Source organism: Neofelis nebulosa, chromosome 9, assembly GCF_028018385.1.
Source record: "Neofelis nebulosa isolate mNeoNeb1 chromosome 9, mNeoNeb1.pri, whole genome shotgun sequence".
Lineage (NCBI taxonomy): Eukaryota > Metazoa > Chordata > Mammalia > Carnivora > Felidae > Neofelis > Neofelis nebulosa.
Genome location: NC_080790.1, coordinates 9,880,248 through 9,905,052, shown reverse-complemented (window position 1 = coordinate 9,905,052; position 24,805 = coordinate 9,880,248). Strand labels below are relative to the sequence as shown.

Genomic DNA, 24,805 nt, shown 5'->3' with positions numbered 1-24,805 from the left:
TATTTAATCTGACCAAAGCAGAATACAAACTATTATTTGAAGAAAATCTGACCAAATCTTTTCAACACTCCCCTCTGAGGACCGGCTGTGTGTAACTGTCAAGGTCCTATCCTATCAAATGTGTGCTGTGCGGTACATAAGCATTTGAGTATATCTTCATGGTGTCAAACAAAACAAACCAACAGCATAACTGCTATACTTCATTGAGTGTCCTTTGAAAATTCATATTTTTCCCAGAACTTCGGAGTGTGATCTTATTTAGAAATAGAGTCATTGCAGATGTAATTCGTGAAGATGAAACCATACTGGAGTAGAGTGGGTCCTTAATCCAGTGTGACATATATCCCTAAAAGAAGAGGAAAAGAGAGATACATCAGAGAATACCACATCCAAACAGGCAGAGATCGTCGATTAAAGAAAAACAAAGTTAGGGGCACCTGGGGGGCTCAGTTGGTTAAGCGTCTGACTCTTGGTTTGATCTCACTGTTCATGAGTTCAAGCCCCAGCTTTAGTTCACATATTGTTTTCTTTTTTTTTTTTTTTAATGCCTATGTTTTTATTTAGAGAGAGAGTGAGCACAAGGGAGGAGCAGAAAGAGAGGGAGACAGAGAATCCCAAGCAGGTTCCACACTGCCAGCACAAAGCCCGATGTGAAGCTTGAACTCATGAACTGTGAGCTCATGACCTGAGCCAAATTCAGGAGTTAGACACTTAACTGACTGAGCCACGCAGTGGCCTCCACACAGTCACTTCTTAAGTAAGGTCACTTGCTCAAAGTTTTTAAGGCCTTTTCTGATTCACTTTATGCCAGCTCTGTACATGCACTTAATACATATTTGGTGAAAAAAATGACTGGCTGAATTAATGAATTAATGAGTGAAGGAAGCCCTCCATAAAGTACACATAACATAAATTATGGTATTGAATTTATAAACAAGAAATGATATTTCTGCTCTGGAGGAAAGACAATTCAAACAGACTTCCTAAGCAGTGGAAATAAAGGTGATTGGAAAAATAGAGATTTTTGAAAACTATGTGTTTTAGAATAAACAGACCTTGCAAAAATCCATAACACCACTGAGCTTAAGTTTCTCCTTCCATGAAAAGATAAAATCACTGTTACCCTGACAGACTCATAGAGCTACCAGGAAGATCAAAGGTACTTATGGATGTGGATGAGATTTATAAAGTGAATACACCGTGGAAAGTAATTACTATTTGAGAGTGTTGAAATGGAGAAAAATGCTCGAGTGTGAATAGGGGCAGTACAGAGATTAAACAGGCCAAGAAATATGTTAAAATCTACCTTAAATAAATATCACACACATGAACAAACACACACATGCCTGTGAAATCCATTGGGTAGCTTCTGATGGGATTCTCACTGGTGATGGGAGAGTTGTTGTGCTTGAGATGTTGTGCCTGACACCCCTACCAAAGTAGGTCACTCTGTGTGGACACAGGAAGAGCAGGAGGGTTCCACAATATCCCAACAGAATTGTGGGTAAGTGATACTGTCGGATCTCTCCTCCACTTTCCATCTCACCGGGATTTTCCTTCAAGGAGAAAGAAAACACTTCCCACTATAGAAGCAGATCATGAGAAAAGGTGAAACATTTTTAACCGGGACTGGTCATGAAAATGGTAGGGTTGGGAAGGCATAGGATTTGGGAAAGGAGTGGCGTGTGCAAAAAGGTGGGTATGTCCTGGGCGTGGGAAAACAGGGAACCCTTGAATGATGGTGGACATCTTTTTTCTTATAACTCAGGCTTACCGTACTTTATGGTTTAATAGTTTCCGTAGGCTACTTTATCTTGGCCACCATTCTGGGGTGCAGAAAATACTGCCATTCAGGATGTATTCTGCCAAAGGGAATATCTTCAGTTTTGATGGAAAACAAAAGTAAACACAATAATCATAATAAAATACGGTGTTACCGTTTACGAAATGCTCCTAAGTTCTGGAACACTCTACAATACCTGACTTACTCAATGCCACTCCTCATGGCAGGGTAGGGTGAGTATCCAAATCGCTGTCTGAAGACAAAGAAATTAAGATTGACAAAGGCTATAGAAAGCGTGCCCAACGTCACGGAGTTAGTAAGTGATAGGATCAAGTGTTCTTACTTTATACCACACTGCCTCAAACACATCTTGAGAAGGTTGGTCAGCCATTTATTTTATGGCTACAGACCCATCTCATGTGCTAAACTTTTGCATGGCCATACAGAGAGAATAAACGTTTAGAGTTACTATGTTCTACACACATTGCATACCTGTCTCATTTGATCACAGACATAGGTTTTCTGAGGACAGCATGCCTGCTAGCAACATGCTCCGTCCTCCATCCCAGAACATACGCTGCTGGGTAGGAAACATTTTATTTTTAGCTCTCGTCAACAGCTGACTCAGATCATGTGAACATTCCACTCTACTCACGCTGGCTGCAGAGTGGAATCGCTAAATTTTATCTTCATTGACTAAACCACGCTGGCGTATCTTCTACTGTCTCTCTCTGGGCAGTCGTCCTATGATATTTTGCATCCATTGTGTTTCTTCTCTGCACATGAACCATCCCATCCAAGTAACTGGCCGTTTAACATAACCTTTCAATGTCCTCACTTGTTACCACATGTATGTGTGCCTGAGCCAACTTGTTGCATAATTACGGGATAAGTACCTCTTGCTGCTTTGCACGTGCTGCTCCGTAGTGACCAGCGTATTCCTGTCTTTCCTTGGCAAAGAGCACTTAGGTTTGGCGTTACTGGGGTTGCTTTCTGAATCTCATGTAACGGAATATGTGAAAAACACAAATAATGATTTTTCATATTAAATATCATTTATTGTCACATTGGCTTCCATAGAACACCCAGTGCTCATCCCGACAGGTGCCCTCCTCCACGCCCATCGCCCACTTGCCCCTCTCCCCCACCTCCATCAACCCTCAGTTTGTTCTCGAAATTTAAGAGTCTCTTATGGTTTGCCTCCCTCCCTCTCTGTAACTTTTTTCCCCCCTTCACTTCCCCCATGGTCTTCTGCTAAGTTTCTCAGGATCCACATATGAGTGAAAACATATGGTATCTGTCTTTCTCTGTCTGGCTTATTTCACTTAGCATAATACCCCCCAGTTCCATCCACGTTGTTGCAAATGGCCAGATTTCATTCTTTCTCATTGCCAAGTAGTATTCCATTGTGTATATAAACCACATCCTCTTTATCCATTCATCAGTTGATGGACATTTAGGCTCTTTCCATAATTTGGCTGTTGTTGAAAGTGCTGCTGTAAACATTGGTGATACCACCTCATGCCGGTCAGAGTGGCCAAAATGAACAAATCAGGAGACTGTAGATGCTGGAGAGGATGTGGAGAAACGGGAACCCTCTTGCACTGTTGGTGGGAATGCAAACTGGTGCAGCCACTCTGGAAAACAGTGTCGAGGTTCCCCAAAAAATTAAAAATAGATTTACCCTATGACCCAGCAATAGCACTGCTAGGAATTTACCCAAGGGATACAGGAGTCCTGATGCATAGGGACAAATAATGATTTTTTACAAACATGGCTGAAAAAAGAAATATGCACTGCTATGCACGACAGAAGACATAAGTACATACGAACAGAATAAAAGGAGAAAACACACACATGTGGCTGTGTAGACTATTTTGGGAAATGCTAGTAAATTTCTTACAGGGAGACAGACTTGAGGTAAATATAACAACCCACCCAAATATCCACACCCCCTGGCTTCTGTATGTTTCTCGGGAACATCTACACAAGTGGACTTAAGAGGTCACATAAAATATTGCCGCTGACTTGTTCACGCCATCTTGGAAACAGCTGCTGGGCGGTCTTCTGTTTATCTGCTCCGCATGGACCGCCTTGGCGAGGGCTGACCGGCAGGTGAAGTCAGCCAGAATCAGGCAGGTGACACTTGAAGAATTGTACCCACTGCAAATGCAGGCTCAGTGGGCAAGTTCTTGTCCAGCAAAGGCCTCTTCAGGGTTCCAGAAGTGGCGACACAAAATGACCCACTCAACTCGCAAGAGTTAGAACCAGATAGGTGGTTACCACAGAGATGATGGTTGCATGATTGCAGTGACCTACCAATGAGTTGTTCCAGGTTAAAAAGAGGATGACTGTGGATCAGGGAAGGACATCTATATCCCAACAATGTCACCCCATGTGATAATAGGAAAGACCAAGGGGTAAGGACAACAGCCATGAGCATATTACAGAAAGTAATGTCAAACCTCCTGGTGGGTTGCCACAGTCACCTGATCTGATACGCGTTTCAAGAAACCTGTTTTCCAAGGCCATGTCCTACCATAGAAAAATTATACAGCATGTGCAGAGTTACAGTTCTTAAAAAGGAGCTGGCACTATGGAGACATTAGGTGTTGGGCAAGAAGTTGGCGGCAGGAACCTAAAAAGAAGGAGACATTCAGGTGAGGATCTGTGACAGAACAGAGTAGAAGAGACTCAGTTAGGTGGTTCAGACTGCTCTGTGAGAAGCACTATACTGGGGCAGATACACTTGCTGTGCCTAAGGGCTTCACCGGATGCAGACGCATACAACAATCACCCATATATATTGAGAAAGGAGAAATAGCTCATATACATTCGTGTCCGTATCCCCAGCAAAGTGTCCATGACAGGACACAGCATAAAACAGATCATGGCACTCAAGAGGTGGGGTCTGTCAGAGAAAGGCATTTTGATAATTAGAGCTGGAAGAGGGTAAAGTATATAGAGTGAGAATAGCAAGAAAGCAGAGGGGTGGAATCCAAGAGTATACAACTGACGGGCATCTGCAGAGGGAAACTAGGGGATGTGTAGTTGGCAAGGCTGGTGTGCCAGGGCTGGTATGGGAAGGGTTTCAGACGGAGGAAGGGGGTTTGGGAAAGAATGGAAGAGACCCGGGGCGCCCGGGTGGCTCAGTCGGCTGAGCGTCCGACTTCGGCTCAGGTCACGATCTCGCAGTTCGTGGGTTCGTGCCCTGCGTCGGGCTCTGTGCTGACAGCTCGGAGCCTGGAGCCTGTTTTGCATTCTGTGTCTCCCTCTCTCTCTGACCCTCCCCCGTTCATGCTCTATCTCTCTCTGTCTCAAAAATAAATAAACGTTAAAAAAAAAAAATTAAAAAAAAAAAAAAAGAATGGAAGAGACCGACAGAGTGACTTCCAGGCTTGGGGAGGTCATGCCGACCCTGGGGATGGCATGTGGGAGAGCAGGAGGATAGGATCGTGGGCACCAAGGAAAGACATGTGCGGAGGAGCAGAGAAGTGTCATGGGTTTGAGGGCAAAGCTACTGATATATTTTCTTCATTGTTAAAAATGCACAGGGGCACCAGCGTGGCTCAGTGAGTTGAGCCTCAGACTCTCGACTTCAGCTCAGGTCATGATCTCGTGGTCCGTAGGTTCAAGCCCCCCCATTGGGCTCTGCGTTGACGGCTCGGAGCCTGGAGCCTGCTTCGGAGTCTCTGTCTCCTTCTCTCTCCCTGCCCCTCCCCCACTCATGCATGCATACTCTCTCTCTCTCTCAAAATAAATAATAGACATTAAAAAAAAAGAAGTACAATTACATTCTAACTGTGTCAGAATAAGCCGGAGAATATTCCTCGTTGGAGAAGTGGCTATTTCTCAGTATGTGTGACAGTACTGAGAAGATCTTAATTACACCAATAGCTTTAAATTATAACTTTGTGTACTGCACAAGCAGTCCCTTGCCATGCTCTGAATGAATTATTTTTCTGCAACGTTCACTGTCAGGAATCTAAATTTGTAATTCAGAAGCTGTAGCAGGTAGTGGGGTAGAATTTGTGAAACGGTATGGCAGATACGAAGAAAAAAAAAAGAATTCTATCGTGTCATCCACATACAAGTTTCTGTTCCTGATTTCTTGCTGAGGCCTTCTAACACCTGGTGACGCCTGCTATAAAAATGACAGTTGACGCTTGCTATTATTTAATTAAGTGTATCTATTCTATTACTGTAAGAGACAATAGAGAGTTGTGTATGAGCGTACATGCATGCATCTGGCATTTTTCAAACATTAACCAATGATTGAAGCGCGCGCACACACACACACGCGCGCGCGCACACACACACACACACACACACACACACACATCAACGGATTATTGCTTCTGCAGGTGTTGGGACAGGGTAATTGAATTCGGGTCTTTATGGACCGCTAAGTGCTGACTGTGGCTACTAATTTGAATTTGCCTGTCTTGGTCCTTGGAGTCACACGGGGCAAGCCCATCCCCCACATTCTCCACTGGAATTCATCTTGACATCTGACTCATCAAGCGATGCTGAAAACCATTTTTCCTGGGTCCTTGCTCCACCCAATGCACATGCGATTGCCATGAGGGTAAAAGAAAAGGGTGGCTGTAAAAAGGCAATATTACTTTTAAACCCGTTATACACATGTGTAGAGGATAATGCAGAAATGGAAAAGAACATGTGGAATTCAGGATCATGGGCTTTCCTATATGCTCTTGGGGAGATTGGAGATGTGGGTGGGACAGTGACCACCTCAGATCCTATAAAATCTCCAAGTATGTGCCGGAACAAAGTAACTTACTATTACACAATGATCATTCCTCAAACTAGACAGTTTAAAAAGCCCTCTCTGACTATGCCAGACCTCCTTGGCCTCTTTAAAACTGTTTTCTTTATGTTTATTTATTTTTGTGAGAGAGAGAGAGAGAAACAGAACGTGAAGTCGGGAGGAGCAGAAAGAGAGGGAGACACAGAATCTGAAGCAGGCTCCAGGCTCTGAGCTGTCAGCACAGAGCCCGACGTGGGGCTCGAACTCACTCACGAACCACAAGATCATGACCTGAGCCCAAGTCAGATGCTTAACCTATTGAGCCACCCAGGCGCCCCTCCTTGGGCTCTTTAACTTGCTCTCATTATCCCCCCCCAAATTCTCACAGCATTTTGTCTGATTGCTACACAGCCTAACATTTCATTAAGGACTTAAGCTATCAGTATAGCTTTATTTTTTCCTAACTCTTCTGTAGACTCCTCAGTAGCATAAAGATTATGTATTATGCGCAGTACCCTGACTCAGAACAGGTCATAATGTGGTACCATTTGACCAACCGATAGTTTCTGACCTATTAGGCCATCTATCATCTCAAATTTCTTCCTCAATTCTGATGTTGATTGAAATCTATAGAATAAGGATGCAAAGTTCCTCCTCTCTGAATTTCTCTGTTGGTAATTATACATCTGATGGGGATTTTTTTGTTTGTTTTGTTTTTGCTTTTAGCTCCGAGCATTTCTTATAATTTATTTCCTAGTTTATTACTGATAAACTGTTCCTTCCTTCTCTTTGACTCTGGGTGAAAAATTTTAAGCTCAGATTGAAATCATAACAAATTCTGAGAAAAGAGGATTTTTTGTGTGTGCTCAGAGGAGCTATTATTATTTTAATTCATAATTATAATTACAGCACTGCTCATTGGGATAATTCTCCAATACCCCCAAACTACATTTTCTATAAGAACGTTTTGTTGTTAATGTACCATAGACTCCTGAGAAGAACTAAGCTATTAATTTGGTATATTTGGGTTTCTTGCCAGCTGGAAGAATTAGTTTCTGATACATTTAGAGTATATTTAATAGCTCATTGATGCTTAGCTGAATTTTAAACTGGAATTGTTTTAAAATTCTGAGTCACGGAGAAGACTGGGGAAAAAATGGAAAGTCTGAATTCCCATACATTATTTATTTCTGGCTTCCTTTAAATATTATTATTTGAAATCCATGGATGGATTCAGAATGAGAAAACTAAGATTAAGGTATAAGGGGATGTGAGCTCTATCCTGGATACCATAGATATAGAATAGAATGTAGGATATAAAACAGATCTCATAGATACACTCTAAAACTTTGACAAGTCAATCCACTGGTGCTCAGTGTGAATCCGTGTGTGATAAGGAACAAGGAAAATTCATCCGTATGCTTTCCTTCTTTCTTCTAATTTTCCCTTCTCTTCCCATATATTTTTCCCTTTCTTCCTCCTGCAACAATTATGTTAACGATAACTCATAAAGTACAACAAAACACAACTTCATTTCATTTCCCATGATTACTTTAACTTGAGTTACCTAGGAATAATTTCTCCCCATACCAAGTCGAAAATTTGAATAGATCCCATACAAGTTTTTCAGGTTAATTTTTATGTAATGACACAATCCTACAATTATTTTTTAGACAAGAAAAACACAGTTTTTAATATTTTCAACCAGTATTTGGATAAAATGAATGCTCCACTCAAATATTCATTCCAGAATAAGATGCCAGCCCATCTCTTGTGGCTCGTGGTTCCCTGCAGCCTGCCTTTGCAGAGAGAGACCTGTTCACTCCTCTCCACCCTCCTCCACCACTTGTCCCTTAGGGTCATTACAGAGAAGAGTTTTTTGGCAAAAAAAAATTCTGGATCACCCTCTTGCTTCTTAGTTAGTCTACCTCGGCTTCATTTCTGTCTTTGGTTACTTTGTTGGCCTCTACTGAGATGAAAAGGGTGATTCAGCAGACATGTCAACTGATTCAGTTACGCTTTCTGCCTTTGGCTTTGTTGCTGCCTGACTTGATTCTGTAGCATTTGATGTCACCCTGTCCCACAGAGCCCCATCATTCTGAAGTTAAAACGCTGCTCATATTTACTTTCTCAGAACTATAAAGGGGATGACAAACCCCATTTCAAAGATGGGCTGTGGTCATCATGCCTCCTTGCTTGCCACATAGCTCAACTGAGAAATCCACCTGAGCTTACCAAGCTCCAAGGGGTGGGGTCTCATCCACTACCCAGAGTGATAGGGTCCAGTCTCATGTAATCTTGATTTTTGGCAAGTTGTAGCCAAGGCTACCTACCAAGTAGCCTTCCTACCAAGAATCCCATGTACACCCTTCACACAGAGGGGTATTCGGAGAGGTGTCCTTCCCTCCATACACCAGAGATTGCCTGGCCCAGTCATAGTAAGGAAGGGTGGTCCTGAATAAGCTTTAACCATGGAAGACTCTTTCTGGAAGCTTCCCTTGTTTTGAATTAGACAGTTCATAATGCCCTAAAGTAATTAATGAGTACCAATTCACTATATTATACCAAATGATGCAGACCTTTTCAAAGGAAGGGAAATTTCTGGGGATTGCATTGACTGACAGTTCGAAGGGTTCCCAGACACCAGACCTCCTCTCTTCCCCAGGTCCTGGTCTCCATGACACCATTGTTCCCTATTCTACTGAGTCTTTTATCCCAGCTCTTCATTGTAACATGCAGAATGTGGGCCTCTTTCTGACTTCCTACCAGAAGGAGGCCACATTTTTCTGTCTTCTCACGTAGATCCGAGTAGCAGAAAGTATTTTTCCTTTGAAGATTAAAAGTATTTTCTCTCAGAAGAAAATCTATTCTCATTTACATGTACTTTAGTTTAATAATGGCGGTTAATCAACTTTAAACCCCAGTGCTTGAAATTAAAAAGAAAACAGGGAGAAGAAGTACATTCATTTCAGTAAAATGTAGAAAACGAAGATAAAATCATGTTTTTCCAAGGACTTAAATCATCTTTATCAGGCTCACGACAAGAGGATTTAATTTGAAAAGATAACATGCATTGACTGAGTAGTGGATCTTTGGGTATTTGACAAAGGAATGAGGTCACCAACGAAGCTTATCTTTCACAGAGGTTAATTCTCGAGTGGAGAGATTCGTAGACTGAAGCTCAGTGTTTGTGTCATTATAACTAGTTATATTTGCTTTTTAAAAGACACTGTTCAGTGTAAGTAAAAATATGCGTTAAAATCATAAAATAGAGGCATAACTTCTTGACAAAGTCACTGAAATTTTGGTGAATATTAGTATGGTTACAACCTACTGTAAAAGAGCTTTTTTTTTTTATTCCATCATTTCCCCTAAGTGAATTTAACTGTTCAGATTAGTGGGAAAATAAGCATAATTTTTATTTTCTTCTTGGCATATTTTGATCATTTTTAAAATTGTGCTGGGAAGAAACACGCCTTGCTTTGTTTGAAAGAAAGATGTAAGCTGGTCTTTAAGTGGTTACAACTGTGAATGTGTGTGTATGTGTGTGAGTGTGCACATGCACGTACAAGTACACGCAGAGAAGGTTCAATAATTCCTTTCCTACCAACAAAGAGCCCAAAAACGTAGTTTCCCAAAGGATTCATTTCCCCCTGGGAAGTAATGAGGATGGAAAATAGTGGTAATAATCCTCATAAGTAAGAACATTTCATGGTTCAAATTATGTCCCTTATCTAGCCTTCATTTCACTCAGTTAAAATAGATTATTGGGGCACCTGGGTGGCTCAGTCGGTTGAGCATCCAACTTCGGCTCAGGTCATGATCTCGCGGTCTGTGAGTTCGAACCCTGCGTCGGGCTCTGTGCTGATGGCTCAGAGCCTGGAGCCTGCTTCGGATTCTGTGTCTCCCTCTCTCTCTCTCTCTGCCCCACCCCCCACCCTTTCTCTCAAAAGCAAATAAAACATTAAAAAAATTTTTTACATGTTAATATTGGGTAAAGCAGACCAGGTTTCCATCAGGCTTTAACTATGCTTCTGTCATGCATCTGCCATGATCTATCTCTAAGTTTACCACAGAAATTTCTGTTTGTTGTTTGTTGTGTTTGCCTGATTCCTATTTGTATTGGCGTGGGGTACTAGGTGGGAGGCAGAAAATTATTAGCACATAAGCACAAGTCTGCCCTATACTCTTGAAACCTATAGCCAGTTGTCTTGTATTAATCACATGTAGTAAAAGGTCACACAACAAATAAGAAATGGTCATTAACAGAAGAACTGTGAGGTCTTTGGACTAGATGATTTCAAATGCTCCGTGTAGATGCCCTGTGTGCACATTCCAGAGTTTTGAGTTCGTGTCTTCTCCTACCCACATTTCACAGCAGGCTGATAACGCCATCGCATATAGAAAATGGGTATCCAGGAGGCGAAACAAACAATATCTATTTAATATTAAACCTTGGAGAGAGGAAAAGCATTATATTGGATGAGCTGTGAACATCCAGTAAATATTTATTGGGATGAAAGTATCACAAAAAGTTACACACGTAGATGCTGGATGCGTACTACTGGGAGGCTGTGATAGGCTTCACTGCAGGGCGCTGGGGGAAGCAAGGGCAAGTGTAATGCCCAGGGGTTCAGAGGATCTTGGCTTTGCCTTGGCTTGATGAGAGTCCCTGGAACAAGTTACCGCGCATCTCCAAGCCACTACGTTCTGGTCTTCGCAGGAGGGTTGATGATACCAGCTCTGTAAGATTGCTGTGAAGATTAGATGAGACAGCACATGGAAAGACCTGCTCGAAGTCGATGCTCAAAATATGTTGGTCCTTTGTTGTTATTGTCAGCTGGCGTCCAGACCTGTTTATGCACACTTCAAAGGGATCTGCATTTCACGTCTTCTCCCATCCTTTCCTCACCAAACAAGCATATCACAGCTATCTACACAGGCAGAATATTTAGAGAAGATTTGGAAAAGGCGATGTCATATGAGACCAATCTCCCCAGCACACCGCCCCCACCTTGCCACGTCCCGAGTTGTTGTTTATCCTTTTCCCCTACAAAGGGGGCTTGGAACTTTTTACTCTGGGTTCTGGGGAAGAAAAGCACCCCATGTAAGCATCAAAGCCAATTTCATTTTTGTTCAACCCTCACAAGCCTCTTTTTGCAAACAAGAATCCTGCAGGACATCTCATTACTCACTGGGATAATTGTTTCAAATATCAAAAGCTGCATAATAAAAATAAGAAAATCCTTATTTTTAGAAAGTGCATGCTGGCTGTGCTGCAGAGGCCAGGCTGAGCTGGGGAAAGTGTGGACATGGGCTAGCAGGCTGCTGGAACATTCTACACGAGACGTGATGAAGTTCTGAACCAAAGTGGAAGCTGCCAGAGAAATCGGAATAAATTCTTATCAAATGTCTGGAACTGAACTTTTATAAGGAAGAGGTCAACCTTCAGTCATAATCCTAAGAATTAACTAAAACTGTTTGCCTCTTTATGTGGCGTGTGCTAGAAAGAATCATTAAATCATGCTGCCAAAATAAGAAGAAAAGTTGCCGTGGGTTATGAACAGAATTGCACAGAGATTTCATAGCGGTGGCCTTTGTTTGTCAGTAATCTCCTAATATGACCCAGCCTGGCGAGGGCCAAAGGCCACTGCTCTGGGAATCAAATGCTTTGCCTTTTCAACACAACACAAAAGTGTTGCCCTACGCATACCCAAGAAATGTTGTTCTGGCCTCCGGAAACAGCAGTCATGATTTAGTGAGCACCTACTATGTACCAAATGCTATGTACCTTTATGACAAATATACCAGCTGTAATTAGTTTCTGGATAAGGAAATTGAGACTCCAAATGCTGAGTGACATACTCGGATTACACAGTCAGTAAATAGCCAAACTGGAATGTGAGACGAGGCTGTGTCTAATTACAGACACTTCCTCCACCATACCCGTTCTTTCTCTGTAAATAAGTATATACAATATGTAGGATGTAGGTACACTATATACACACACACTATATATATAATATATACAACGTATATAAACGCAATATATATAATGTATCTATGCACAATATATAGAAATATGAATGTACATATACAATATCAAACACCTACTAAAATTACACAATAGAGGTAAATGTATTGATTTGCAGTGATGTTGCCGCTAACTAGCTAAAAAAAGTATATAGTCACACAAAACCCGGTACGCAGACATCCATAATAGCTTTATCATAACAGCTCAAGCCTAGAGATGACCCAGCTGTCCTTCAGTGAATGAGTAGATAAACAAAGGGCAGTACATCCATACAGTGGAATATTACTCAGCAGTGAAAAAGGAATGGGCGCTTGATACATACAACAGCTTTTATGAGTCTCTAGGGACTTGTGCTGATTAATAAAAGCCACTTTGAAAAGGTCAAATACTATGTGATCCCATTTGTATAACATTCTTGGGATGACGAAATTATAGAAATGGAAAATTAAATTAGTGGTTGCCAGGAGTTAGGGACTGTTGGGCGTGGCAGAAGAGGGGTCAATGTGGTTATAAAAGGGCAACACAAGAAATCCTGGTGGTGATGGACACATGAATCTACATCATGTAGTGAAACGATGTAGAATTAAATACACGCACACATACATACATACACACACAGGACCAGAAGTAAAACTGGGGAAATCTGAATGAGATCTGTGGACTGTATCAATGGCAATATCCTGGCTGTGATGTTCTGCTATAATTTTGCAAGATGTTACCATTATAGGAAACTGTGTAAAGGGTACACAGAACCTCTCGGTATTATTTCTTATAATTGCGCGTGACCAGACAATTATTTCAAAATAAAAAGTTTGATTTAAAAAAGATAACCGACACTTATTGGATATTAAATGCTAATGATGCTTTGAAATAATAGTAGGAAGGATTTTAAAATATTCATACAACAAAAACGTTCCTTTTGAAATATGTAAAAAATTATTGTTTGTGGGGCACCTGGGTGGCTCAGTCGAGTGAGCAACGAACTCTTGATTTTGGCTCAGGTCAAGATTCCAGGGTTGTGGGATCGAGCCCCACATCAGGCTCCCCCCTGAGCCTGCTTAAGATTCTCTCTTTCTCTCTGTCCCTCTGCCCTTCTTCCCCACTCCCTCTCTCTAAAATAACATTTAAAAAATTTTTTAAATGATTAGTTTGCATTATTTAAGTAATATAGAGTACTTCAGAAAAATTTTAGAATGACAAAAAGAAATCACCTACCATTAGCCTGCCCAATAACAACTTAGTATCTTGGTACACATTCCCTCAGACAATTTTCTATACATTTGTTGCACACGTTTTTGTTTTTCTTTATGAAGATGTTATTCAGTTTTCTAATCAAGTTTTTCAACTAATGATTATTGGCAACATCACTGCAACTCAATACATTTGTGTAATTTCAGGAGCAGTGTGACATTTCTCTGGGATAAGTGCCCAAGGATTCAATTGTGAGGTCATATGGTAATTACATGTTTAGTTTTACAAGAGGCTGCCAAACGCCTTTCCAGATCGACTACACCATTTTGCATTCCTACCAGCAGTGCATGAGGATTCGGTTTCCCCACATCCTTGCCAGCCTTTGCTGTTGTCACATGTTGCTCTGCCATTATGATAGGCATGGAGTGATAGATCATTGTGGTTTTCATTTTTTTTTATTTATTTTTTTATTTTTTTTTATTTTTGGGACAGAGAGAGACAGAGCATGAACGGGGGAGGGGCAGAGAGAGAGGGAGACACAGAATCGGAAACAGGCTCCAGGCTCCAAGCCATCAGCCCAGAGCCTGACGCGGGGCTCGAACTCACGGACCGCGAGATCGTGACCTGGCTGAAGTCGGACGCTTAACCGACTGCGCCACCCAGGCGCCCCAGATCATTGTGGTTTTCAAAGCAATTTTAAGAGAAACAAATTAGGATGTTCAATGCTCATAGAGGATAGGAAAGACATCCTTACGTGTAGCGCTTTGGGTCAAGTTCATTCCATTTGACACAGTAAATCCACTTCTGGGAATATCCCCTACAAGATTTCCCTTATTCTCATTTCAAATTCACCAAGTCACCTTCTGATTACTTAACATTCCAGAATAATTTGCCATTAGTTGGGGACAACTCAGGTCGCGGACATGTCAGCCTCCCGGTATTCTTGGACAGTTCTCTTTTTAGTGCAAATGGAGAAAATGAAGAAATTAGCATTCTGGTCCATAGGTCGGTGCCCTTGGGTTAGTCCATGTGAAGCTGTCATAGAGACAGGCCTGAACTGGGCATACTGACCAGTCAGGTTGCCATGAGCCCACAAGCATGAAAGCCAGACCCAGGGCCTTAGAAGGTTTTCCAGAATAATAATGGTCAGCGAAGAGCCTCATCAATGAGTTCCACCCTAGGGGATACTCAGCAGTTATCCTGGCATTCAGTTGGCAAATTCTGCAAGACGCATGCATGTTTCCAGGTGAATCCTTCATGTGGAGAAACTTGATATCTATAGATGTGATCATAGTATTTACTTCCAAAAACAAACGAAAAACCAAAAACCTTAAGTGACAGAGGAGTTTGGATTTTTGTTTTACTGGAAACTTCTTCCTGATATCATCTCATATTGAGTTCCGGAAAATGTTTATGATCTTGTTAGGTATAAAATTAATGAGCTGAGCACAGAGATTATCAGCAGGCTCAAAGTCATTTTCCCCTGAGAAAGAAGCCAGAAGCCTCTCTCATTTATTTTAAGTGGGATTATAAGAAATATTGAGTAAGACCTTCAGAATTCTCTCCCCCTCCTCCCTCCCTCCCTCCCTCTCTCTCTCTCTCTCTCTCTCTCTCTCTCTCTCTCTCTCTCGCACACACACACGCACAAATGGAGACAGATGAAATACTAGAGTATTTCTAGTGGAATTAAAAACTAACCTACAAACCCATGAACACTTTCTTACCTTGAGCATCAAATATATTCAACTCAGACTTGCCAAAATTAGATTTAAGATTATAACTGTGTATTCATGAATGAAGAAAAAGTCATTACTAGGGGCAAACATTGTCTCATTAATTCTTTTTTCTCTGTGTTATTAGTAAAATCAGGTGCTGATGCTTGGAAATTACTCAATAATTATTTCCAAAATATTTAAAGTAGGGTCCATGAGATGATACGTTCTTTATGATGAGTGCCTAAGTGTCTTATTGCATTTATACTTCATTTATTAAAAATATAATGCTTAATTGTAACATTTTTGGGTGTGCCAAACACTTGTTCTACTTAAAAAAATCTTTACATGTATTAGTCCTTTTAATCCATATAATCCTATTTTTAGCTGCTAAAATCAGTCTGTCTGGGGAGGAATAATAACTTTTCACATAACTTATCTAAAGTCTTACAAATGGAAGGGGTGGAAACAGTCAGAATCCACATCCAGCCAGTCTCCACTAATAACCCCTGGGTTCCACTGCCTCCTTGTGCATAGTACCTTCTGGATAGTTGACACTTGCTAAATAATCATGTGCTCAGTGATTACTGGTAAAGATAAGCAACTGGTATCTCTTCAACTTCTTTTTTTTTTTTTTAATGTTTTAATGTTTATTTATTTTTGAGAGAGAGAGACAGAGAGACAGAACCCGAGTGGGGGAGGGACAGAGAGGCAGGGAGACACAGAATCGGAAGCAGGCTCCAGGCTTCGAGTTGTCATCACAGAATCCAACACAGGGCTCGAACCCCTGAACGGTGAGATCATGACCTGAGCCAGAGTCGAACACCCAACTGACTGAGCCACCCAGACGCCCCTGTTTCTCCAACTTCTAAAATCTCTTTTGTCTGTCGGGGAAGTGAGCATCATAGCAAATGAGGACTAGTAAGCAAAACTAGAGGGAGTGAAGGGTAAAGAAGAAAAGTCTGTCCTGAAACACAGACCCAGGGCTGCCCCCTCTGGGTGTGTGAGTTATAGCTGCAGAAGTTGTCCAGTTGAGGGGATGGGTGAAGGACAGAATCCAGCGTTGCTCAGCCTGTGTGGACAAGAGGAAGGGAACCTCGTGCAGGGCTTCTGTGGCCAGGAGGCACCTTTCTGAATTGGCAAGCTGTGAAGTTCATACAATTCGCCCAAAGCTCCAGACACCCAGGTGCTGGCAGGAAGCTCTGTGGCACTCTCAAGCATGCTCCAGACCCCCTGAGTGATCTTGAACAAGCCTATTTGTTTTAAAAATCTCTGCCCACTTCTGCCCATTTGTGGACCTAAGTACACGATTCTAGAAACTGCGCTTGAACTCATAGAATTAGCTCTCGCCTTCCTTCAGCTTTGTTGAAGTATAAATGATAAATAAAAATTGTATAATTTAGAGTCTACAACTTGATGTTTTGATACGTGAATACATTGTGAAATGACCACCACCATCCAGCTAATTACATGTATATCACCTCACATAGTTACCATTTTCTGGATGCAAAGCTTGAAGGCAAAGCTTGAACTCTGTCTCCTGGAGACATTTAGGACAGCATTACAAAGAAATTCACACACCAGAGGATTTTCAGCTCTCATTGTGAAACCATTTGTAGTCCCTGAGGGCAAAAAGAAGGAAGGAAGGAAGGAAGGAAGGAAGGAAGGAAGGAAGGAAGGAAGGGAGGGAGGAAAGGAGGGAGGAAGGAAGAAAGGAAGGAAGGAAAGGAGGAAGGAAGGGAGGAAGGGAGGGAGAGTGGACACAGTGGAGACCATATCCACACTCTACTGGGGTCTGACCTATCAAGGGGAAAAGCCTAACACTTCAGAACATTAGTTTTACTTGTAAACCCAATTCTCCCCTGATGAAAATTCTCCAAGGCCTGAAAAAATGGAAAAGAGCATAAATCTTGTCTTAAGGTGTTTGATTTGTGGTTTGAGGGCTTAGCAACAAATCTACCATAAAAGGATTGTGTGTTATCATTGTTTAAACTCCTTTGTATTAAATATGTCATCTTTAATGGCAAGACAAGCAAATTTGAAATTGATTTTGAATTGAAGAAAATTGGAAGGAAATTTACTGGAATCATTATATTGTCAAGAATTCTTCACATTCTCAATAATTCAGAGGCTAATTATTCTAATATTTCTCAGACTTTGCACTTTGCATCATCTTGTGGACTATCTCTTTTGACCGACTCATTAGTGTCTTCTCTGAAGGATGGGCAGGGGAACGAAAAGGACACGGTACTCTAGCTTGGTGGCCAGTGAGGATGAGGCTAAACTGATCTCCATGAGACTCAGGAACACTCCAGGATTTCAGCTCCCTGCGATCCGCCCGGAATCCAGGCCTCTATGAACGGAATGTATACTATAACATTTAAATGGGAACACCATTCATTATAAATGCATAAACATATGTTTTCACTAAACCATGTTCCATTTTCTCTTAATAAACACATATAATATGCACCATCATTAAAAATATCTGTGTTATGTTAACAAATGCAATCTCTACTTCTGCTTTTTTCCCTTCATATCTCCTTTTAACTTAGGCTGCTAAGTCGTGTACTGAGTTAAATAGTACCTGCCAAATATTCATGCCCATCTGGAAACTGAATGTGACCTTATTTGGAAATTGAATCATGGCTGATTTGATCAACTTTGGGTGATGTCCTGGAGGAGTAGGGTGGCCCTTCAATTCAGTGACTGGTGTATTTTAGAGAGAGAGAGAGAGATCTGAAGAAACATGAGAGAATTGAGGGAAGACCACATGATGGGGGGGAGGCAAAGGTTGTAACTATGCTGCCCCAAGCCAAGGAACTCCAAAGATTGCCAGCAGCCACCAAAAGCTAGAAGAGGCAAAGAATCCTTTCCTAGGTCCTTTGGAGAGATCATGGCCCTACTGACACCTTAAGTTTGAATTTCTGGCCTCCATGACTGTGATCAAATTAATTTCTCAAGTTAATTTCTCACCCAGCTTGTGAGATTTTGTTCTGGAATCCTAGGAAACTAGTGAGGATAGTATCTAGAGGTCTTTGCCCTTGGCACAAGAGTCTTGAGGAACGTGAAGGCACCATCCTTGAACCTGGATAAGGTGAGATGCAAGGAAATAGATGGGCACAGAGAGGAGGACTCTGCTTTCGAATTGGAAGGTTGCAGCCTAATGTGGCAGTCCATATTCCCACTCTTCTCAGCACATCTTTCTGTGTCCTGTGTCCTGTTAACTTGACTGTCTACCAGACTGTAAGCTCTAAAAGAAAGCGTCAAGGTTGGACTTACAACTGCTTTATCCCAAGTACCCCATATAGTCTCTAGCATACAATAGTTGATCAATAAATATCTGGAGGAAGAAGGAAAGAAGGAAAGAAGGAAAGGAGGGAGGGAGGGAAACAAAGCCAAACTCTGTAAAGGAAGTTGAATTGTTCTGTCTATCGAACTTGCTTCCAAAAACACTGACAATGTCAGGAAAACCTAAAAACCTACTTCTCCGTTCTCAGACTTATGAATGAATAATTCAGCTTTCCATTCTAAAATATAATTTACCATTTGTGGTTAATGAGGTCATTAAATTTTAACAGAATTTATACCGTTCAGCGTCAGGAAAATGAGATAGTAGTAGGCTTTTTAGTGTTAATAGGGATTCTAGAAATAATCTTTTCTTCCCTACTGTTGTATAAATGAGAAAACGCAGGCCCACAGATGAAATGGCAGAATCCATGTGTCCCACTCTTTCCCACTGGATCCCACTGTCTTGATGTGGATCTTCATTTACAAGAGTATAACTTCTAACCCTTATGTCACCTCACGTCGCAAAATAGTAAACCCAAAGAAAGCAGGCTTCTATTTATTTATTTATTTATTTATTTATTTACTTACTTACTTACTTACTTATTTATTTATTTGTTTGTTTATTTATTTCAATTAACATCCAAGTTAGTTAGCATATCGTACAACAATGATTGCAGGGGTAGATTCCTTAGTGCCCTTGACCCATTTAGCCCACCCCCCCTCCTACACCCCCTCCGGTAACCCTCTGTTTGTTCTCCATATTTATGAGTCTCTTCTGTTTGGTCCCCCTCCCTGCCTTTATACTACTCTTGCTTCCCTTATGTTCATCTGTTTTGTCTCTTAAAGTCCTCAGATGAGTGAAGGCATATGATTTTGGTCTTTCTCTGACTGACTAATTTCGTAAAGCAGACTTCTTAAGGTGAAGATTTTCTCTTTTTGGTCACTGACGGATCATCACAGTGAAAAACCACTTGGGTCAAACACTCTTCTCGAAAGCCGCCTGTGCCCTAACGCAAGACCACCTTCCGCATCACTCAGCGTCTCCATCAGAACACGGTAACACTTCATTCTCCTTTGCTTTCTCATCTCTGACCCAAAACGTTGCCGAGAACCAAATGCCGGACTGACCGTGGACGTTCTGCAAACTGTGCCCACACTCCTGTCATCCCAGGTTTCTGAGGATCAGGAAACAGCCCCCTGGTGTCCCACCAGCCTCGCCTCACACATCACCTTTCTGATTGCAGCACAGGCTTCCTTGTGGGGGCTCATCTCTCTCTCTCTATTTCTTCATCCTCACCAATGCAAACCTCCCTGGCGGTGTTCAGCTAAATGTCATGTCAAGCTGATTCGGTCCTATTGTTTTTCTAATTTAGAACAAAAATAAATGTTAGCTCACCCTGGCAGACAAACATCCTTCTGACATTAAAGAGACCCGTGTCTCAGGCAAAGAGCTGGCAGGATTTTCAAGATTACAAAAGAAGTGCCTGCAGACCCATTTGATTTCAACGTGGGGATTGTCAAAGTTGACTCCTTGAAAGGAAAATGATAACGGAATTCATCCTACAAATAATAACAAATCCAGAGTGTATTCTGTGCATCAAAAATATCCCCAAACATTATTAGGGGTCAAATCTATTTTGACCAGCTTGCCTTTTGGTAGACTCCAATAGGTGGGCCATCAGTTTCTTCTGTTTACTGATAAACAGCCATAATTTAAATAACATTGGGATTCATTTTCCAGGCACTTTATTACCTTCTCTGAATTGATTAATGCTTCATAAAGTCTGCTTGAGGGGAAAAAAAAGATCATGATTACTTTTTTTTTTTAATTTTCAATTTCATAACTCTACTAATTTATATCACAGTGCCATCTATTGGAGTAAATGTGCTTTTTCAACAGTAATCGGACACAAAACCAATCACTCGGTTGGCCTCAAGAGAACCACCAAATTAGTTTATTAGTAGAACTGACAATTATTCAAAAGGAATATTAAATTTTAGCACAGCGTAAAGCTCCATAAAGAATATGGAGGCATACATAGGTAGTCGCAAAGAAATAATTACATGCATGTAGTCTAAATCATTCTATCATACTGAGACACTGCTTTATCAAAGGGAGAATTGCAATGTTTCTTGGTTTTGCATCCTCATAGTCTCTTGAAAAATGTGCAGTGTAGATAATCAGCAAATGAAATTTGTGACGAGGCAGGCTCCCCCGACACCCAGGAAATACTGAGATGTCTGTTCCGTGTTTTCTTTGCATCTTGCTAGGTATTGATGCCTATTGTGTGTGTAGTTTTCATCCACTTGCGTGTCCGTCCTCATGGTTGTACGGGGGATTTAGGAGGGCAAAGACTACACCTTCTCAGATCTACAACCTAGCACCACGTACGCAGCTTGGCAAGCACCAGTTTCCAGAGCAATTGGGGAGAGAGGCTCATAGAAACACAGTTCTCAGACTTCTCTCCCTTATCAGAATATTATCCTGCCTGGCGCACATGAAGAAAAGTGCCCACAGGTAGGAGTGACGTGTTCAAGGGAGGCAAACATTACAGATCAGATTTGGACAATGTTTAATGTCACCCTGATCTAGAAATGTTAGTTCTCATTTCAGAGCTGCAGGATGAGCATTTAAAACTTTCAATCCATGGTTTTCATCTCTTCTGCAAATATGACTTTTTTTTTCTATATTGTACTTACCTTAAATATTTGCATATATAGTGTGCTATAGGGAGGATCTTTATTTGAAAACATAGGTCCGGAAGAGATCGTTTTTCAGATCTTTAAGTTTCATTGGTAAAATCACTCACAATAGATTTGCCTGTAAATGTCTTTGGGTTCACAAATGGTCTTTTTTCCTCTTTAGGAAAAGAAACCCATATGCCTTATCTATTTTAAGTTTTACTTCAGTGACTTTTCCTGGGATGTCAAAGGTCCTATAACCTCTGCATTTGGGGATACAGTGGGGAACATAAAGTTTAGCAATAGAAAAGTATCTTCTAAATTCAGATATAGGATTAGAATAGTACAGAAATTCTAATAGTCTTCATTTATGTTCTTTCTGTCTTCCATCTCCCGAACTTTTTTCAAAGAAAACATTCTTTTAGAAGAAGAGTCTCCTAAGAACAAAACAGAAAGAGACCCTATAAGAAATGTTTCATATTAAGACAGTGATTTTTCTAGGGTGCCTGGGTGGTTCAGTCGGTTGAGCGTGCTGACTTCGGCTCAGGTCATGATCTCACGGTTCGTGGGTTTGAGCCTCAAGTCGGGCTCTGTGCTCACAGCTCAGAGCCTGGAGCCTGCTTCCGATTCTGTGTCTCCCTCTCTCTCTGCCCCTCCCCCACTCATACCCTCTCTCTCTCTCTCTCTCTCTCTCTCTCTCAAAAATAAATAAGACACTAAAAAATAATAAAAATTAAAAATAAAATAAAAAATATAAAAAAGGAAGAGTAGCAAGAAAAGCAAGACATATTCCTAATCATCGCCTTTTAAAGTGCCTGGCAATTTTCTAAGCTAAATGGAATTAATCAATGTGATAATAAATTCATTAAGTTGGATCATAGTGGCCTCTTCTGGTGAAAATGAGAACATCAGAAATCTCTGTTGAAAATCAGGAATAACTCTTTAATATAAAATTTGAATAAATTTTAGAAAATAAACTTCTATGTATTTACAAATGATATTTCCTTACAGATACTAATTCAAACCATGATAGTATATTGTAGATCATTCTGGGATGATTTTCCTATATGTCATTAAAACATGTTATGAGGAAAGCATATTGCATTGGACAAGCACAAAGAGGAATCTATCAGTGATGTGATCTTAGGTAAATTTTAAATCTTTCCTGGGCCTCAATTTTTCAATATGAGAAATAAGAAAGATTGTGATAACAAAAGCAAGAGATATCACACCCACTATGATATTTGATGACCAAGGTATACAATTAAATGCCATGTATCCTATCATAATGATCTTTATAACAATCCTATGAAATCCACAGGGAAGAGTTACACATCCCAAATTATAAATGAGGACACTAAGGCTCACGTCGATTCTATGTTTTGACTAAGTATATCTCTTATATTTAGCCATGGATCCAAGTTGTAAACCCAAATCTTCTCATTCAAGTTGAATGGACTTTCTGCTCCAGAACACTGCTGGTGAGGTGGTGATGGATCCTATCAATCTCTGCATAAGGAATTCTTTGTCAACCTGAGTTCACTCTACCTGCCGTCAGTATGGGCCTGATGATGTCAGGGTAGGATTGAAAGATTACTCAGTCCAGTGGTTTTCAAAATGTATCTCTCTATTAATCCCTCATATTTTTCCCACAGGCATATAGGAGTAGTGAATGACAAACTTCCAGTCTCTTCTTCCACATCAGCTTTGCATTAGACCAGGTGCACTCAGGGAATAGATACAATATAATGCTTCAAACAGGGAATATTTAACATCAAGGATTATTATCTAGTAACAAGGGGTTGAAGAGAATTTTGAATAACCTAGATTCAAGGAAGAGTACCCAAGGGAAAAATAAACTTGGAAGTGGGAAGCCCTCATCAAAGTTGGGATTTAGACATTCTTGGAGAAGATGTAGTTAAAACTCAAAAGATGATGAAGTTGCCTGTTGTTCTGGGCCAGAACTGGTCCGCTGTTGCTGGCCCAAGGCTGGTGAACAAGGAACCACAGCTTGGACTGGCATGGAAGGAACACCCTTCTCTGTTGCAGGTGTGCTGGAGGCCAAGGAATTGTAGCTGGACAAGTCAAGCAGGAAAGGCTCCTCTAGGAGGCCGGTGGGCCCATTGTGGGACGTCAACAGCTGGAGTGCCTGGGACAAAGCCTGGCAAGGTACCCATATGATTTTGAAATTCAATGGGATGTCCACAAACATGTGGCAGGAATTTGACCGAAGTAAGCATCACTGCATCTCCCCCAGACATGCCACTGGCTTCCATGGAAAGCAAGTAAGAGGAAAAAGCTAGAAGTATCGCAGAACCAGGAAGAGAGTCCCCTTCCTCCTGCAGTGTCACTACTTAGAAATCCAAATGTCACTCTAGGTGCAAAATTGAAACAAAGGGTCTAGTTCAGTTGTCACAGGACAATAAAGGATAGATTTGGAGTCAAGAAGCAGTAAATTCATAAGAAAGTATAGGCTTCAACCAGAGCTGTTCAATTCTCATAGTTTTATATGTTAGGGGACAAAAGAAGTTCTTTTTGACAAAAAAGAAAGAGAAAGAAGAAGGAAGGAAGGAGGGAAGGAAGGAAGGAAGGAAGGAAGGAAGGAAGGAAGGAAGGAAGGAAGGAAGGAAGGAAGGAAGGAGGGAGGGAAGGGAGGAAGAAAGGAAGGGAGGGAGGGAGAAGGGAGGAACGAAAGAAAGGAGAAAAACAAAACAAAGAGATTCCACTAATTCAAAACATATTTTTTTGAAAACTACTGATGTTTTTAAATGTGTTCCACTTGTAGAATAGAAAATTGTGCTCCAGAGAAGGAAAATGGAGTGGCCTAGAACACGTCGTTTGTTAAAGGCAAATCCAGGACCAGAACCCAGATTTCCCAGTGTATAATCCTTAAATTCCAGTTAAGACTTTCCCATATTATATACAGCTTCTCTGCATCTGAAGTATTAGATCCAATGGGTAGACTATATAAAATATAAGACCAACTATGGGAATTAGGTAATTGATGTTTCAATATGGATAACCCTTGAAAACATTCACCCAGATTGCTAAATTAAAAAAAAAAAAAAAAAAAAAAACTAGCCACAGAGAACCACGTATTATATTATTCTGCTACTATGAAATTTCCAGAGTAGACAAATCTGTAAACAGAAAGCATATTAGTGGTTCTTGGGAGTGGGATGCCATAATTATAAAACAGATTCTAAGATCAGGGCCTTGGCAGTATAGTCGCAGAATTTTTACAGCTTGAGAATCAACAGAACCGGAGTAAATAATCACAGTGTAAGACCAGGGCATCAGGACAAAGCGAGTAGCTCAGTAACCACCAATTCACTGCAGGCTGC

At 41.0% G+C, this 24,805-nt stretch overlaps 1 long non-coding RNA gene across 1 annotated transcript in view; it reads left to right on the top strand.

Moving 5' to 3' along the window:
• Nucleotides 1-23,775, top strand: part of LOC131484375 (uncharacterized) — a 536,971-nt gene extending 513,196 nt beyond the window's left edge. The window contains exon 6 of the long non-coding RNA XR_009248202.1: nucleotides 23,511-23,775. This is a non-coding gene — a long non-coding RNA (uncharacterized LOC131484375). The remainder of the gene's footprint in view (nucleotides 1-23,510) is intronic.
• Nucleotides 23,776-24,805: the final 1,030 nt, after the last annotated feature.